This window comes from Cupressus sempervirens, chromosome 3 (genome assembly GCF_028749045.1).
Source record: "Cupressus sempervirens isolate cs-2001-9-10 chromosome 3, ASM2874904v1, whole genome shotgun sequence".
NCBI classification, from domain to species: Eukaryota; Viridiplantae; Streptophyta; class Pinopsida; order Cupressales; family Cupressaceae; genus Cupressus; species Cupressus sempervirens.
The window spans coordinates 935244687-935260780 of NC_143120.1; the positions used below are offsets into that span (position 1 = coordinate 935244687).

The window sequence follows — 16094 nt, forward strand, 5'->3', positions numbered from 1 at the left end:
TTCTGCTATCGTATAGGTCTCAATTTTATATCTTTGAGTGTTTCTCTAAGTGTTGCACAATAAGATGAAAAATGGGCGTCAAGCATAAAAAATAAACAATGATTTTCTACATGGAGGAATGAATGGAGTTGGATGTGATTTGGGTAGGGCTAGCACGTTGTATCTGCTTACTTATCCACATTTTGGATGTTATAAATATGCATATATGCGCCTTAGAAGTTGCATATTTTTCTGCCTCTGATTGGTCTTTTAGAGTACTATGGCCATCCACCTATCACACTAGCACATGCGCATGGCAGTAAAACAAGAAAATTTGGTAATTAGGGTTCGTAGGTGGCAATCAATAGAAGAGTTTTGTGCAAAAATTGAAGTGAAATTAGGAAGTTGAAATGTAAAAGCCTTTTAAATTAGATTTCATAGACTTGTGGATGTCTGGGGAGGATTTCAGATTGCTACGGTGTTCCATTATTTACCAATGCTAGTTTCTTTAATTTTGTTACAATTGCTTTTTAGATAGAAAAAAATGATTCTAAACTGGTCTTTTTTTTATTAAAAAAGTTGACATTAGAAACATAAAAAGGGTTTAAATTAATCTGAACTGAAGTTATTTTGAGATTGGAACAATTTGACATCAGAAGTATGAAATGTGTTTAAATTGATGTGAACTGAGCTTTTTTCTTCAGAATGGTACATGTCAACATCAAAAGTAAGCATGGACAAGATACAAACAAAGTGACTATCATGAGTGTTGTAAGTACTATTTACCATTTTGTTAATAAGTTTTTTTTTTGCTGTCTATTGCTTTCAGTTAGCTGAATTTTTTATGTTTGATCTTTGCGACAGGATGATATGGATCGGACAGATGATAGAGGTCACCAGGATGCTACTCCCACCCCTTCTTTAGCGAGGGTAAACCTTTTTGAAATTGTACAAATTAGATAGTTGAAAAATGTTATATTATTATGTTATTTTATTTATGATTTTTGAGTTTTTATGATAGTATTACTGATATTCCTCTCACAATTTGATGTTCAGGATAAGGGTAAAGCACCAGCAGTAAGTACAGAGCCACTAGCTACGCCTTCTAATGAGGATATTGTTGAAACTCCCAATGTAACAACAATGCTGAAGAAAAAAAATTTAAAAATTAATTTAGAAATAATGAAAATTTTGGATGAGGCAAATATGGAATCCGAGGAGATGATGAAGAGGCTATCAGATTTGAGAGTGCAAGCTCATCATTATGAAGTAAGCAGTAATGAATCTTTAGTTATAAAAAAAGTTCAATAAAGATTTATATTTTATAATCTTCTATGTTGTGAAGTAAAATATGTAATATGTGCAAAATACTTTATTGATGCAATTTTTTTAAAGAGTTGTAAGAAACTTTAACTACTAAATTCTTGTTATATAGGATTTTTTGGCAACTGATCCACAACTTGGTCAAGGACAACGCAGTGAGGCCGGTAGTAGCAGAGCTCCGACTGCCACTGGTAAAATAATCTTTTAGTTGACAAGTTAGAAGGAATTTTTTGTTTCGAACATTCAAAACTTCTTAACTCTTACTAATATTATTTCAAAATGTCTTTGCTAACAATGTATTGTTCAAGTCATCCAGTGCAGGAGACTCCTACGACGTTGAAGGACACCCGTATGAGATTGCCGACTGCAATGTCGGCAACAAGGGGACATCTAGCTGGTAAATCCTTGTTTTGCTATATTTGGTTTTGTATTAATTATGAGTTGATAATATTTACTTTAATCTTGGGTGCATCACATAGTGTATTATTATTTTTGTGGTAGGAGATGCACCGTCTGGTATGTCACCAAATGCGGATCATAGTGCATGTATTGTTGATAATTCACCATCATTTCCTGGAGCTACCCATGTTTCTAGCACGAGAGCTATGCATACATCGTTGTTGATTGACGATGATGAATCAATGCCTTTCAAATGTCCTAAGATTCCAAGTACTTTAAATAATTATTTTTTATATTGTAATAAGGATTTTCTTGCAAGACGTAAACATGATAGGAAGTGGTGAATGCAAGGGCTTTTGATGTGGAGTGATGCCTCATGACCTTCTTTAGTATGTCATATTGTGCAAGTTGTTTAATTATTCTGGAATTCATTTTTATTAGGGGTTTGGTAGGATCATCTGAATTATCAATGACCTTTTTTCTATTGCAGTAATTCTCTAGTTTAGTAATTCAATACATTGCAATTTCATGCTTTTAGTAGAAGATACTAACCAATTTTTCTAGAGAGAACCAAAAGTGGGCGTCTTCTTTCATATTGAATGTTCAATTTTCAATGATTTCCACATCATTGCTATTGCCTGTTAGAGTTTTAGAGTGCTCACATTCAGCTTCACTGTCTATTTTAGCAATATGTGTTTTCCATAATATCCTAGGTATGATCAATGATAACATCAATTAAGAATGACAAAAAATGAAGGTCATGGCAAGTTATATGTATTATGAACTATATTTTTTTTCAAGGTATACTAATTAATATAGTCATAGTACATTTTTTAGTTTCAGAACATCAGCAACAGAACCCTAGTAGAGTTTGATTGGTTTTAGACATTTTAAAATTTTTTCCAAACTTCTTTTTTGGTCAATTTTGGTCAAGTTGATCCTCCAACCCTGAAATAGATCACTAAAAAGATGAAATGTGTCTCATTTTATGTATTTGTTATTCACTATGAAAAGTATTCTTCCCATGATTCATTTTAATGGTTCTTACTATTAATTATTGCATGACATTTTTTGTAGGAAATGATACATTTTATAGGAGGCTTTATGACCTCATGCTATGAAGATTCGGGGCCACCATACGTAAAAGGTGGGACATCATAACTGAACTAATTTTATCCCACTTTTTTTTCATATCATTAATTGGTGCAACATTTTTCCTTTCATTCAAGTCTTTTCTTATACTAGCTATATCTAACAATTTTGGGTTTTTTCTTAAAAGGTGGAACTACCAAGATAAAAAATTAAAAGATGAGCTCATCAAAGATATAGAGCATGAGTTTGGTAGTAATATTTTTTATCATAAGAAATTGTTACAAAAAGCTTCCAGACATCTTAAGGTTGTGAGGGACACATATAGAAAGAGTCTCGTCCTAAACCCGAAGTACGAGCGTCCTCCCTTTGTTTCAGCGAGGGACTAGAATGAGTTCATTTTGGATGCAAAGGAGAAAGGGAAACGTCCAAAAGAAAGTACACCAAAAAATTTGAAAAGGTATGCAATAGTATTAACTGCTAGTACATTAATGAGCAAATTTACGGTTCAACTTCAGTATCAACAATTTCAACTAGCTCAATTTAATCTATCTATTGATGAAAGGTATGTAATTCATATGCTAACACAATTGCTTTCACCCTATTATGAATGCTCTCTAAAATTTGGGCATCTAATAAATTGTGGTGGTTGATTGCACATAGAGTGCCCGTATACAACTGTATATATCTCAATCTAGGCATAAATCCTACATAAGATATAAATAGTGCGCTTATAACTTCACATATAGCTATATTATGTCTTGAAAATATAGTAATGCTCAACTACATGTACCATAGTGTAATGTGTTAGCAGTATAGGTGATAAATGATATTCAGTCAGTGTAATGACAAGTACATGAGCCATCTTGAACAAACCCACAATGAGAGTAGTGAAGATTTATCATCACTTGCCATCCCTTCTGAGTAGGATGGTACCAATCAAAAAAGAAAAAAAATTTCTTGAGACTTGCATAGATGAAAAAGAGCTCTTCCTTGTTCATCATAATTAGCACACCCAACAATGGAGTTGCTCATGTTTCCATCTCTAGAATAGCATGATCTACTCATCTCATGGATTCCTACTCAATACACAATACAAAAATAAGTCAATCTATATCCTCATGTATTTATGTAATCCTATAATTATGGCTCTTAAATAGATACACTATTTAGAAGGAAAACCTGAAAAAGATATTCTTGAAATTCTTAACTAGACTATAATCAATGTCTTTACCATATGAAAATGGGTTGAAGATAATATGAGAGAAGGCTGCAAAGAAATCAAGGATGAGGAAGTTGGCATCTTCAAGCTCCCTCAACTCTGAAATGGCTTGTGATAGATATTTGTTGTGGGTGGAAACTAAGTCTATTGTTGTGTTCAAACATACTGCTCCAGACTATAAGTAACCTGGTTGGCAGTCAATGGCATGTTATTTGATACCAGAAAATTTCTTAGCCCAAGATTATATAGCTCTGTGAGTTGCAGTTACATCTCTGCTACAACACTCTTCACAAACTTCTCTGTTCCCTATAAACATAACCCTCAGTCACATAATTTTTAAAATCACATTTGAATCATTCTAGTACAACATGACAATTAATTATATCAGATTTTCACAATCTATTTCAAAAAAATCTTTTTTGTTTCTGAATTTGATTGTGTAAGATTTTTCAGTATCAATGGATCGCATTGTGTGATCCATCATCAAAATGAGAGAAGGATGTAAGATATGATCCATCGTCAAAATGAGAGAAGGATGTAAGATAATTCTTTCATCTTGATGATAGATCACAAAGTGGATCCAAAACACTGATACTAAAAAAACTTCCACAATTAAATCTAGAAACAAAAAAATCATTAGAACATAGCAAGTTTGGTGATATTTATTCTTACCACTGTGGTAACATTTGTAGCAGCATAATCATTTCCATTCAGAGTGAGAAGTGCTATTGAGTGCTTTAGATGATGAGAACCATATTTTTGAGATATAATGGAATCCTTGAAATTCCCAACTTGGACACTCAGCTTTGGAACTCCAAAAGTATCAAATACCCCACTCTATGCTACTACAAAGTTTATGCCTTTCCTTGCTTGTATATGATGGCTTGAACTTTTCAGAACCCTGTAGGTCACTGGAGATGGAAGACCTAAGATTTGGGCTACATAAATTTAGGAAAAAACACAAACTCTGGTAAATGCATTCACCTGTATATTTAAAACGATGGCAATATAATCATAAAGAAAAGAAGTATTTAAATCAATGAGAACAGATTTTTACAATCTATGACAATTATTTGCAAGAGCTTCTGGATTTGATTTTGTATAGTTTTTTTAGCATCGACATTTTGAACCGTCATCAGGATGAAATCAAGCATAAGAGGCCACAAGAAAAAAGATACACAATCATAGATCAAGGAGTTTGATTTGAAACATCCATGCTTAAAAAACTATACACAATCAAATCCAGAAGCTCTTGTAGATAAGCATTTTAATATTAATAGATTAAGGAAATAGGATTGTTCCGGTCCATGGCTCAGAGTATACAAGAGAAGCACTATTGGAGAGAACTTGTCATAGTTATCAAGACTTTAAAATTGAAAATTGCTCGTTCAATTTTAATATAATTGTATCCTGAAGAGGGAATCAATTATGAGGAGTTATATGGATGGATTGAAAAAGGATTTTCAAAGGATCCTATAGTGCAATCCTAAAGGGTCACGATTTTTTTGTTTCATATGATGACTTTGAAAAGTTTTGGCTTGCCTTCCAAATGCAATTTCAATAAGATTTTTTTGATAGGATTTTTATGTCTTATAAAATTTGGGGAAATTTCTAGGTTCACAGTGAAAAATATAAATATACAAGATTGCAGACGAGACCCTTAAGCATTATTATACTTAGAAAATCAGAAGTCAATACCATGATCTATAATCATTATATAATTAGAGAGAAGTCAAACATATACCTATATTAGCTGATGGTGTAAAGCACTTGGAAACCCCAGTACATGGCAATGGAAAAGTTTGAGGCATATTGACTTCTATTTATATTGCCTATCCAAATATTTGGGGCTAAAATATGCAACAACAGTTCCCAATATGAACAACAATTTCTGATATGGACCTTTGAGATCATTAGAAATTGATTTTGAGAAAGATTGCCTAAATAATCAATAAGAATTCTGCCAGATGATACCCTGCTTGATGGGTGCCCAGGCCAAGTGATACCATATGGATATTTCCATGCTGAAACTATGCTATTTTTCATACCAAGATAGTAATTTCCAATGTCTGCATATGAATCTCCAAAAACAAAATGAGCTTTTGTTTCATCTCCACTGCATATACTTACAAAAACAATGCTTCAATCAACAACCACACTAAAATTATATACAAATTTTGCAATAAGAAAAGCAATTATCAATCATCACCCATTAAAACTGGCAGAAACACCAATAGGATTGATGACATTTTGTCAGTCATTTTTCATGACCTTCTACATCTACGATCAGTAAAGTTGATTGTTTGATTTATATGGCAAAATCATCTGACTTGTTTAGTCAAGACCAATGTCTGCAAAGTTTTCAAAGACTTTCTGGAGGAGTTCAAAATTAGAAGCTTGAAGATTGAGTTTACATTAAAAGCTCAAGAAAAGTAGAGAGATGTTGTGTTGAGTAAAACAAATCTTCTTCCAATCAGTAACCACACTAAAATTACATCCAAAAATCTTAATATGATAAACAATTCTTAGTCATTACCAATTACCAATTACCAATTACCAATTACAAAGAGTACCAAGAATATTGATGACATGTGGGAAACCATATTTGATGACCTTCTAGATCTATCATGGATAAATATCATGATTACACATGTCAATTAAAGGTATGATGCTATAATTTCTTCTCTTTTTTCATATTTTTGGTGGAACATGCTACTTTATGCTAAAACCTTCATACCAATATATAATAATCGACTAATTAGTACTAATCTTTATATCTATATCATCTAACATATTTCAAACTTTTCATAGGTTGTAGGCAACAAAGGCGAGGCTGAAAAGGTTGGGCAACACTGACTTGGCTCTGGGGGATATTTGAAAATCAAAGCACGCGTTGTAAGTAGCAATAAATGAATTGCAAAGAAAAATTATTTATAAAATGCAAATGATTTTGTTAATTAATAAAAAAGTGCAGGGCGCTGATTTTAATTCGGAGGCCACGGAAGAACACAAAAAAATTGCCTTCAAGCAAGGCTATGCAGCGGTGGTTGAATGCCTACGGCAAGCTTCCATTGCCCCAACTGAACAGTCTCATGCATCATGTGCACAAGTAAATATGCCAAAAAATATATTAGAAATTGAATACTTGAGCAACAATTTATTTGATAATAATGTGCATGACATTGCAATGCAGCCTGTTAATCGTGACACAAATCATACGCAACATCATGAAGCCCCTGATGTGCATCGTACTATCGATGGAGGTGGTCATTTGTTATTTAAAACTAATTATGTAATTATTAATACAATTTAACATCTTTAATTGAACTTGGTGTAAACTTTTTGTGTTGAGGATATAGAATCATGTCGTGCTAAACGAGTGCCGAAGGATATTTAGACTGATCAGCAGGTAGATCATGTCGCACATTCAAGTAAAGAAAATCTATGTTTTGTTCTTTTAAATTTGTTTTTTGATTTATAGTTCTTTTACTTAAATAAAAACTCGTAATTCACTAATATAAAATGGTGCGAATTTAACTCATGAAATACGTGTTATTGCAGCGAACCCCTCTTTGGTGCAGCAGCTTCATGATGTTCCTGAATGGATGAGGAGGAGACATGTGTTAGAACCAGTAGAGGAGGGGGATGATGAGGACATTGATATTCCTCTTAGAAATTTTATGAAAAAAAGAAACAACAAGAAAGCAAAAAAGATATGATTATTCGTGAATGACTTATTCTTGAATATTGTTAATGAATATTATTCATTAATGTTGGGTGCTAATGAATATTGTGTTAATGAATTATTCATGAATGTTGTGTGTTTATGAATTTTATGTGTTAATGAATGTTATCATGTGATTATAATAATTGAATGTTATATTTCAAAAATGGATGAATTGAATGTTATTAAATGTTAATGGGGAATTTAGAGTTATGGGGGGGGCAGGGGGGCAAATGAGCTTCCACCTTCACATGGTTGGCCCTGTTAAGTACAAAATATTTAACTATTCTCGAAACTAACTGAAGCTCAAACTTTAAAGATAAGCTTATAGTTAATAGTGACAACCAATTAGCAAGTCAAAATGAAGTTCTTCATTACAGGTACCTTTTTAGTTTTTAAAGCATGATGTCATGTTTTAATATTGTATAGTTTTTTTTCTTAAGTTAAAGTATTTTTTTACTATAACAACATAATTTATGACCATTTTAGTAATTATTCTAACATCACTTTATGACAAATCCTATTTTGGCAAAGATGGCGATAAGTGGTGTTGTCTATTCCTTGGGAGATTGGATTATACAGGTTTGTATCTCAACATCATTTGCATGTGGTGGAAATGCATACATACAACCATTTCATTCTACATTTAAAAACATTGATGATAATATTGCTTGTTTTAATTTATATTTTTGTCTATAGTCATTATAAACGTTGCAACCTTAGTCAGCTTTTATAGGCTATGAAGAACATAGTTGAATACTACAATAATTTTGTGGTTAGGCAACGCCAATGATTCTTCTAAGCCAAAAGATGAGACAACTATGTTTCATCTTAAAATGGCAGTGGAGTTATTCATGTATGATTCCTTTCTTTAATGGTGATTTGGATGTTTGACTAGTTCTAAATATGTTGTTATAGTGCCTATTCAACCTTGTCTGTGTATACTAATTTTTTGTAGTGTAAAGTATATAATCAACATCTTTTTGTAGCTCAAATGTTCAGACAGGTTGGGAAATACTCTATCCACATGCATATTCCATAGCAGACTACCTTTGCTTGTCTTCGGTAACCTTAGTTTCTTCGGCTTTTTGCTCTAGTCACGATCCTTCAAACTGTTCGGTTATAAAAATATCTTTTGCCAAGATAAGTATTGCAAATCTGAAGGTAGTTTGACAATAACTCATAGCCATTGTTTTTTAATAGGATCAGTTGATTTTGATTTTAACTAAATAAATAACCATCTCTAGCAGTTTTGGTCTGAAGCATGTAATGGTTGTTTCTTTTCTGTCCTATATTTTCAATTTAGAAATGCTTGTTGACCTTGATGGTGAGCTTCCTGATAAGCTGTGTAACTTGGAACCATGTCTGATAGAGCATGTTAGCAATGAGATAATGGACCAGGATCCCAATGTTTGGTGGGATGATATTGGTAAATTTAATATGGCTGAATGAATTGATGATAATATTATTCATGTTTGTTTCTATGTACCCATTAACATTAATATTTATTTTTCCAAAATTATACTGAAGCTGGGCTAGAGCATGCCAAAAAGTGTGTGACGAAAATGGTCATATGGCCTCTATTGCGACCTAACATCTTTCAAGGCTTTCGCTCTCTAGGCAAAGGGCTCCTCTTATTTGGCCCTCCTGTAAGTCAATCTAATTTATTCTCTGTTCTTTATATGTTGGAAATTCATTTTTGTTTACAATAAAGTACATTTAATTTTCTCTTAGGGTACTGGGAAAACGATGATTGGATAAGCTATGGCAAGAGAAGCCAAAGCTACTTTCTTTTATATTTCTGCCAGTTCATTGACGAGTAAGTGGCTAAGTTCCTAATAAAATCATGCTTTCAAGTTCTTTTATTGTTTTGATTCTTGAATGCAGAAAGCCTTGTATAATTGTTTTTCCAGGGAAGCACTTGAGCTTAACGAAAGTCTTACATAATAAAGATAACATCAAAAAATATAACAAATGGTTTCTGTTTGTGAGAAATTAGACACATATAAGGATTGCATGTGCAGGTGCAATTTCTAAAGCATATACCACGGCAAGGGTTAATGACCAACAAATTTCAATAAAAAAAAAAAAAAGCATTTTCCTATGATTGATTGCTAGAATTAAATATTGATTTAAGGGAAAAAGCGCAAATTGAAAGAGGGTATTGGACATCTATTATCATTTACTTTTCTGTTTTGGGTGACAATACAATACTGTTAGATTAGGGTATTGGGCATCTGTTATCATCATATTAGAACATGGCAAATGGTGTGAAATTGCACTTTCCTTAGTCGTGGTTGCATACCTACTGCACTCTTTCATTTGAAAAATGAATAGGAATACCATATCTAGTAGATTCTCTATGTTCTATTCATTTATTGGTAATGATTCAATGTCATGCCATTTGATGGTAGCTTCTAGAGTTTCATTTAGTTGTAAGGTGTGTCTTATCTTTTCAAGTTTGTACACTCCATTTGGTAGTTTGGTATTAATTGATGATGTTTGGGATCTTCTACCTTCACTGTAGTCTTCATCATCATCCAACTTGTTGTTTGGTATTTTCCATGTTATCCTCTATTTCCATGATCTTCAGCATGGTTATGTATTTTATCTATCTAGTTCAAAGACTCTATGTGCCTAAGGTGGAAGCCATTTAGAACTAACAGTTGGAGAGATCATGTTTCCCCCCATAAAACTAGAAAATGTCACAAGTTTAAGGTCAAGAAGGAAGAAGTCGTAACATTTTGAGTAGCAAAATATGCTTAGAGATACATATTTAGTTGATTCTTTGGTGAAGTTTCTTATTTCAATTCAATTGATTTTGGTTGTCAACCAAATTCCTAACTCCAATGTATATTGTATTTCAGTGTTACATTTTCATAGGGATCTAAGTAAAATAACAGTTGACTACTTTAGTTTTATTGATGTAGCTGAACTACGAGTACCTTTTGTGTTCTTGAAAAATCGTAAGCTTTCAACTTTTGTGAAGCCATTACAGATGCAAATGAGCAACTGGTGAGGTGTCAATTTTAAGGCAATTTTTTGTTTCTATAATGTACAGTTCAATTGCTAGAAATATTTCATCTAGATTGTTAATTGATAGATTGTTAACTTTTCATGTCATTTACTACTTTGGTTGGGTAGTTCTCCTTGCATTTGTAAATCGTAAATCTTGCTGCAGTCTTTAGCCTAATGATAGTTTGGTATTACATCCAGGGTGATCACATAGTTGACTTAAAAAGAAAACATCAAGGGATAATATTTGAATTGTGGATATTTATAAATTATGTTGGTTTTAGACATAGTTATAGTTATAGTTATATATGCGCTCTTATGATAATGTGATTGGGAGTGTAAGTTTTTTTGTCACGTTTATCTGTTTGAAAAATAGATGAAATTATTCGCTTTCATTCCTGATAAATAATTCTTTCCTAATTTTATTCTTCCCTGTAGGAACCAAAATTTAGACGCACTGTGCCAATTATAGCAAAGGCTTTGCTCTCATAGGAGCCTTTTAAACTGCACAAAATTTGAGTTGTAAAGCATAATTGCTCGGTGGAGACTCAGGATATCGTGCACATTTCTTCCTCCTTCCCATTGTTTTGTATGAAATAAATCATGTGACGAACGAAACAATGGTGTGGAGGTAGAAATGTGCACGATACCTTGACTCTCATGCACTGAGCAATTACGCTTTAGAATCAAGTTTTGTGCTATTTAGAAGGATCCTATGAGAGCAAAGCTTTTACAATAATTGGGATAGCTCGTCGAAATTTTTACATATCTTGGTCTCAATTTCGACGCAAATGTAAATAACAATTGGTGTTTTGGTCGCAATTTCGACACTAAACTGGTTGCCTTTGACGTCGCTTGTATGGCATCGGCGTAGAAAAGTAAGGGGTTTTTGTCACAATTTAGATGCCAAATTGGTGTAGGTTTATGTCAAAATTTCGACCAATGGCACCCACAAATGAGGAAATAACAGCTCAGGTTGAACTAGGGAAATCGACGAAATTCGTGTTGGTAAGTCCACCTTTATGAAGTCAAAATTTCGACGCAGAATGTATGTGGTGAAAAACCGACCAAAAAAGACCGACAACAAGCTTGGTCACCTTATCGACCTACTCTTGTCAAAATTTTGACCTTTTCGCGTCAAAATTTAGGCCTAAATTTACTAGTGTTTCTTCCTGCATTCATGTGTCTACATTGTGTTTGCATTGTGTCTTCATGCATTAATGTGTCTACTTTGTGTCTTCATTCATAGATCATATACTAACATGTGTACTTTGTAATTATTTTAACACATGTGAAGGGAAAAGAACGAACTTGAGTTACAAATTTCTTGAGGACAAGCAAACTCAGGAGGGGCGGATTGTCATGGCCCCTACTTAGAACCCTAATTATAGTGTTCACCTACAAGAGATAGATAAATGATATAAAAAATACATTACTATAAACTATTGATATAATGATAACTAAATATAATATATTCATCAAGTATGATATAAGGTTATATACTGCCATAATATAACATAATCTGTATATATCAACATAGTGATATAATAATGATATTATATTAATATGATAATAAATATAATATAAAATAGTAATACATCAAATACTATGATTGAAACATATAGTTATTAAATGATAAATAATAAATAATATTTATGATAATTAATAATCAAATAAAGAATAACAATTATGAAAATCTTAATTTTATATATATATATATATAAGGGCATTGGAAGAGATACATCCCTTCAAACGTGATAAATATATAAGGATATCATTCTTTTAAAGAATTACATCATTACTTACCCAAATTTATCTTATCAAATATGGATGGAGAAAGGGGTCATTACATCTTTACCTCGTAATAATCTTGGATGATATTTCTACTTAATTCCTCATTTCCATGAGCTTGCTAAACAATGGATAAACACCACCTTTACTTGGTTATGTTAAGGTTCTTCAAGTGCATCCCATATGAAGAATATACATCAATAAATATACCTCTTAGAGAAATCCATGAAATTTCCTCAATAAGAAACATAGAGCATGTTGAGAAAAGTTATATCTCATTGATCACGAATCTTACAAATTGAATTAATAAGTTAGCAAATTGGGTCTCATCCTTGTAATTGACAATATCATTTGGTTTTATCTAACTTAGATCATAACATTCCTTCCAAAAGTGTTTAATAGAGAGGCTTGTGCCTTGTCAAATCACTATATCTAATTATAATTATTTACTCTTGCAATAATCACAAATGACATTTCTTCTCAATTCCTCATTTTCATGCATCAATGAGCTTTCTTAACAATCGATAAACATCACCTTTACTTGGCTACATTAAATTTCAAGTGCATCACATATGAAGAATACATATCAACAAATCTACCTCTCGAAGAAATCCATGATCTTTCCTTGGTAAGAGACAAAGGGCACGATGAGAAAAGTTATATCTCATGGATCATAAATCTTATAAATCGAATTAATAAGTTAACAAATTGTGTCTCTTCCTTGTAACTAACAATGTCATTTGTTAGTTGTCTAACTTAGATCATAACATTACTTCTAGAAGTGTTTGATAGAGCAGCTCATGCCTTGTTTGATCACTATATCTAATTATAATTCTTTATTCTTGAAATAATCTTGGATGATATTTCTACTTATTTCCTTATTTTCATGAATCCATGAGCATGCTAAATAGTGGATAAAGAACACCTTTACTTGGCTATGTTAGTTCTTCAAGTGCATCACATATGAAGAATATACATCAACAAATCTACATCTTGGAGAAATCCATGATATTTCCTTAGTAAGAAACGAAGGAGATGATGAGAAAAGTTATATCTCATCGATCATAAATCTTGCAAATTGAATTAATAAGTTGACAAATTGTGTCTCTTCCTTGTAACTAACAATGTCATTTGTTAGTTGTGTAACTTAGATCATACCATTCCTCCCAAAAGTGTTTAACAGAGAGGTTCATGCTTTGTCTAATCGTTGTATCCACTTATAATTCTTTATTCTTGCAATAATCTTGGATGATATTTCTACTCAATTTCGCATTTTCATGCATCCATGAGCTTGCTAAACGACCTTTACTTGGCCACGTTAAAGTTCTTCAAGAGCTTCACTTATGAAGAATATACATCAACAAATCTACCTCTTGGAGAAATCCATGATCTTTCTTTAGTAAGAAACAAAGGGCATGATAAGAAATGGTTCAAAGGTATGGGGGCCTTCCTTTTTAGACTCAGATTGGACCTCAATCGAGCATATCCAGATTTTGCTCCTCTGTCGGATTATTAGATACCAGAGATCCACCCCCCATAGTGTTATTTTGGCTGAGTTTGGTGGCCAACCTTTTAGACTGGCAACAATTTTTGACATGATTTGGTTCCTCCACAGCCTTCATGGCTTTGCGAACTCTGTTGAAGGCCGACACAAATACCCTCACTTGGCATACTGCTCTTCAACTGTTATTACAAACTCTGATCCTGCATCTAGAGCTCATTGTTGGTACACTCAGGCTACTATCCTACTAAGATCGAGTTGGATAGACATCAACTGTCTCCCTCCCTACCAGTTCTCACTAGATGCTCCAACTCACCTCCTCCCCTTGGCAGGAGCTGAACAGATATGTCAGACTTGATATCTACAGGTAGTATATTCTTTGGACCTGGGTTGATCCTCCAGGGGGTTTATGCCCAAGGATGGCATTCTATGTCGAACACTTCTTGGATATTCGAGAGGGGATCATTTGGCACCCAAACTACTTACATAGCCAATGGACCCATGCCCTACATATCTCTCTTGGCTCCTTCAAGGTGGGCTCTCACTGACTCTAGATTTAGATTGACCACCATATTGATGGAGAGGATTGGGTTTGTAGACTTTGTACCATGTCGGAGGCAAAATCTGAGACCCATTTTCTTTTCAGATGCCCCATATACTAGAAGATCAGAGGGAGATTCTACTATTTGTTTAGAGAGTTTAGATCCCTCTCAAACTTCTTAAGGTACACAAATCAGCATTGCCTTGTGACCTATCTTCTAAATTGTTACAGCTTCGCGACCACACTTTGCAACTATCTTTCCCCACATGTCGGACCTAGGTACAACTTATCATGTCCTTCTTGCCCTTATCTCATGCCCTAGGTACGAAGTGAACATATAGTTTATGTAACACTAGCCACTCCAGATAAGTGAAACCCTATAGTGTTCCTCTCTGCCAGTGACACTCCTCCCGCAGCGCTCAATGACAAAACAGATTCCCTGGTCGCCCCCGTCCATCTCATTCATTGATGTCCTTCCCTTCGAGGAAGGATCCCTAAACCCTAATCTTGTTAAGGGTGACTCTTGCTCTCTTCTTCATCTTCTATTTTAAGTTTTGTGCTTGCTCTTTTATCGGCACTATTTGGTGCTATTTTATCGATATAGTTTCGTGTTCTGTTTGGTGCTATCTTCTTGGTTGTAAGCTCTCAGTCCCATAGACCCATGTTGTGTTCTCTTGTGGACATTAGTATTATCGTATCTCTTATATCTCATTAATCACAAATCTTGCAAATTGAATTAATAAGTTAACCAATTGTGTCTCTTCCTTATAACTAATAATGTCATTTGTTAGTTGTCCAACTTAGATCATATCATTCCTTCCTTGGTTATGATTATAGATGGGATCTCTCCCTTTGCTCGATCTAATTTTCCTCTTTCTAGAGAGTGATTACTTATTTCTTGGACAATGATAGCCCACCTTATTTTCTTCTTTCTTACTCAATGATGATACTAACCAAATTTTATGTGAAGCACCCTATGCTTTTGAACAATGATATTACCCTTATTTGTCACCTCTACAATAGAAGAATATTTTGTAATTAGGGTTTGACACGTACTACTTCCTTTGACATTTGTTATTAAAATTGTGTAATATTCTTTGTCAATGGTTGTGAGATGATGCCTGACTTCATCAATTTAATACCTTCTTTAATAACCATCAATTACTAACTAATCTAACTAAATTAACAAAGGTCCTAGGTTTGCCGCACCTAGACCATACAATGTTCTATTGTTGTTTTAGGAATCAAATGAGAATATCTCATACACATCATTGTTCATTTGTACTTTGCATTCAATCTTATCTGCAATACATTTTCTTTTCTTTTGGTTTGAATGATAAAGCATTACACTTCCATAGATGCTTCACATTCACTCACACACATTTGCAAAAAAATACTTGTTTATATCATCATTTGGGTGCCAAAAATAAATGCAATAAATTTATAGGAAAACCATTCTTTTCAAAAATGTGATGATGAACATATCAACCAAACACAACATTCTTGTCTT

The 16094-nt window shown here is 33.3% G+C and overlaps 1 pseudogene; it reads right to left on the reverse strand.

Annotated features, from left to right (window-relative positions):
- Positions 1 to 2803: 2803 nt before the first annotated feature.
- Positions 2804 to 6273, reverse strand: LOC149569824 (GDSL esterase/lipase At5g03610-like; annotated as a pseudogene).
- Between the last annotated feature and the right edge of the window lie 9821 nt (positions 6274 to 16094).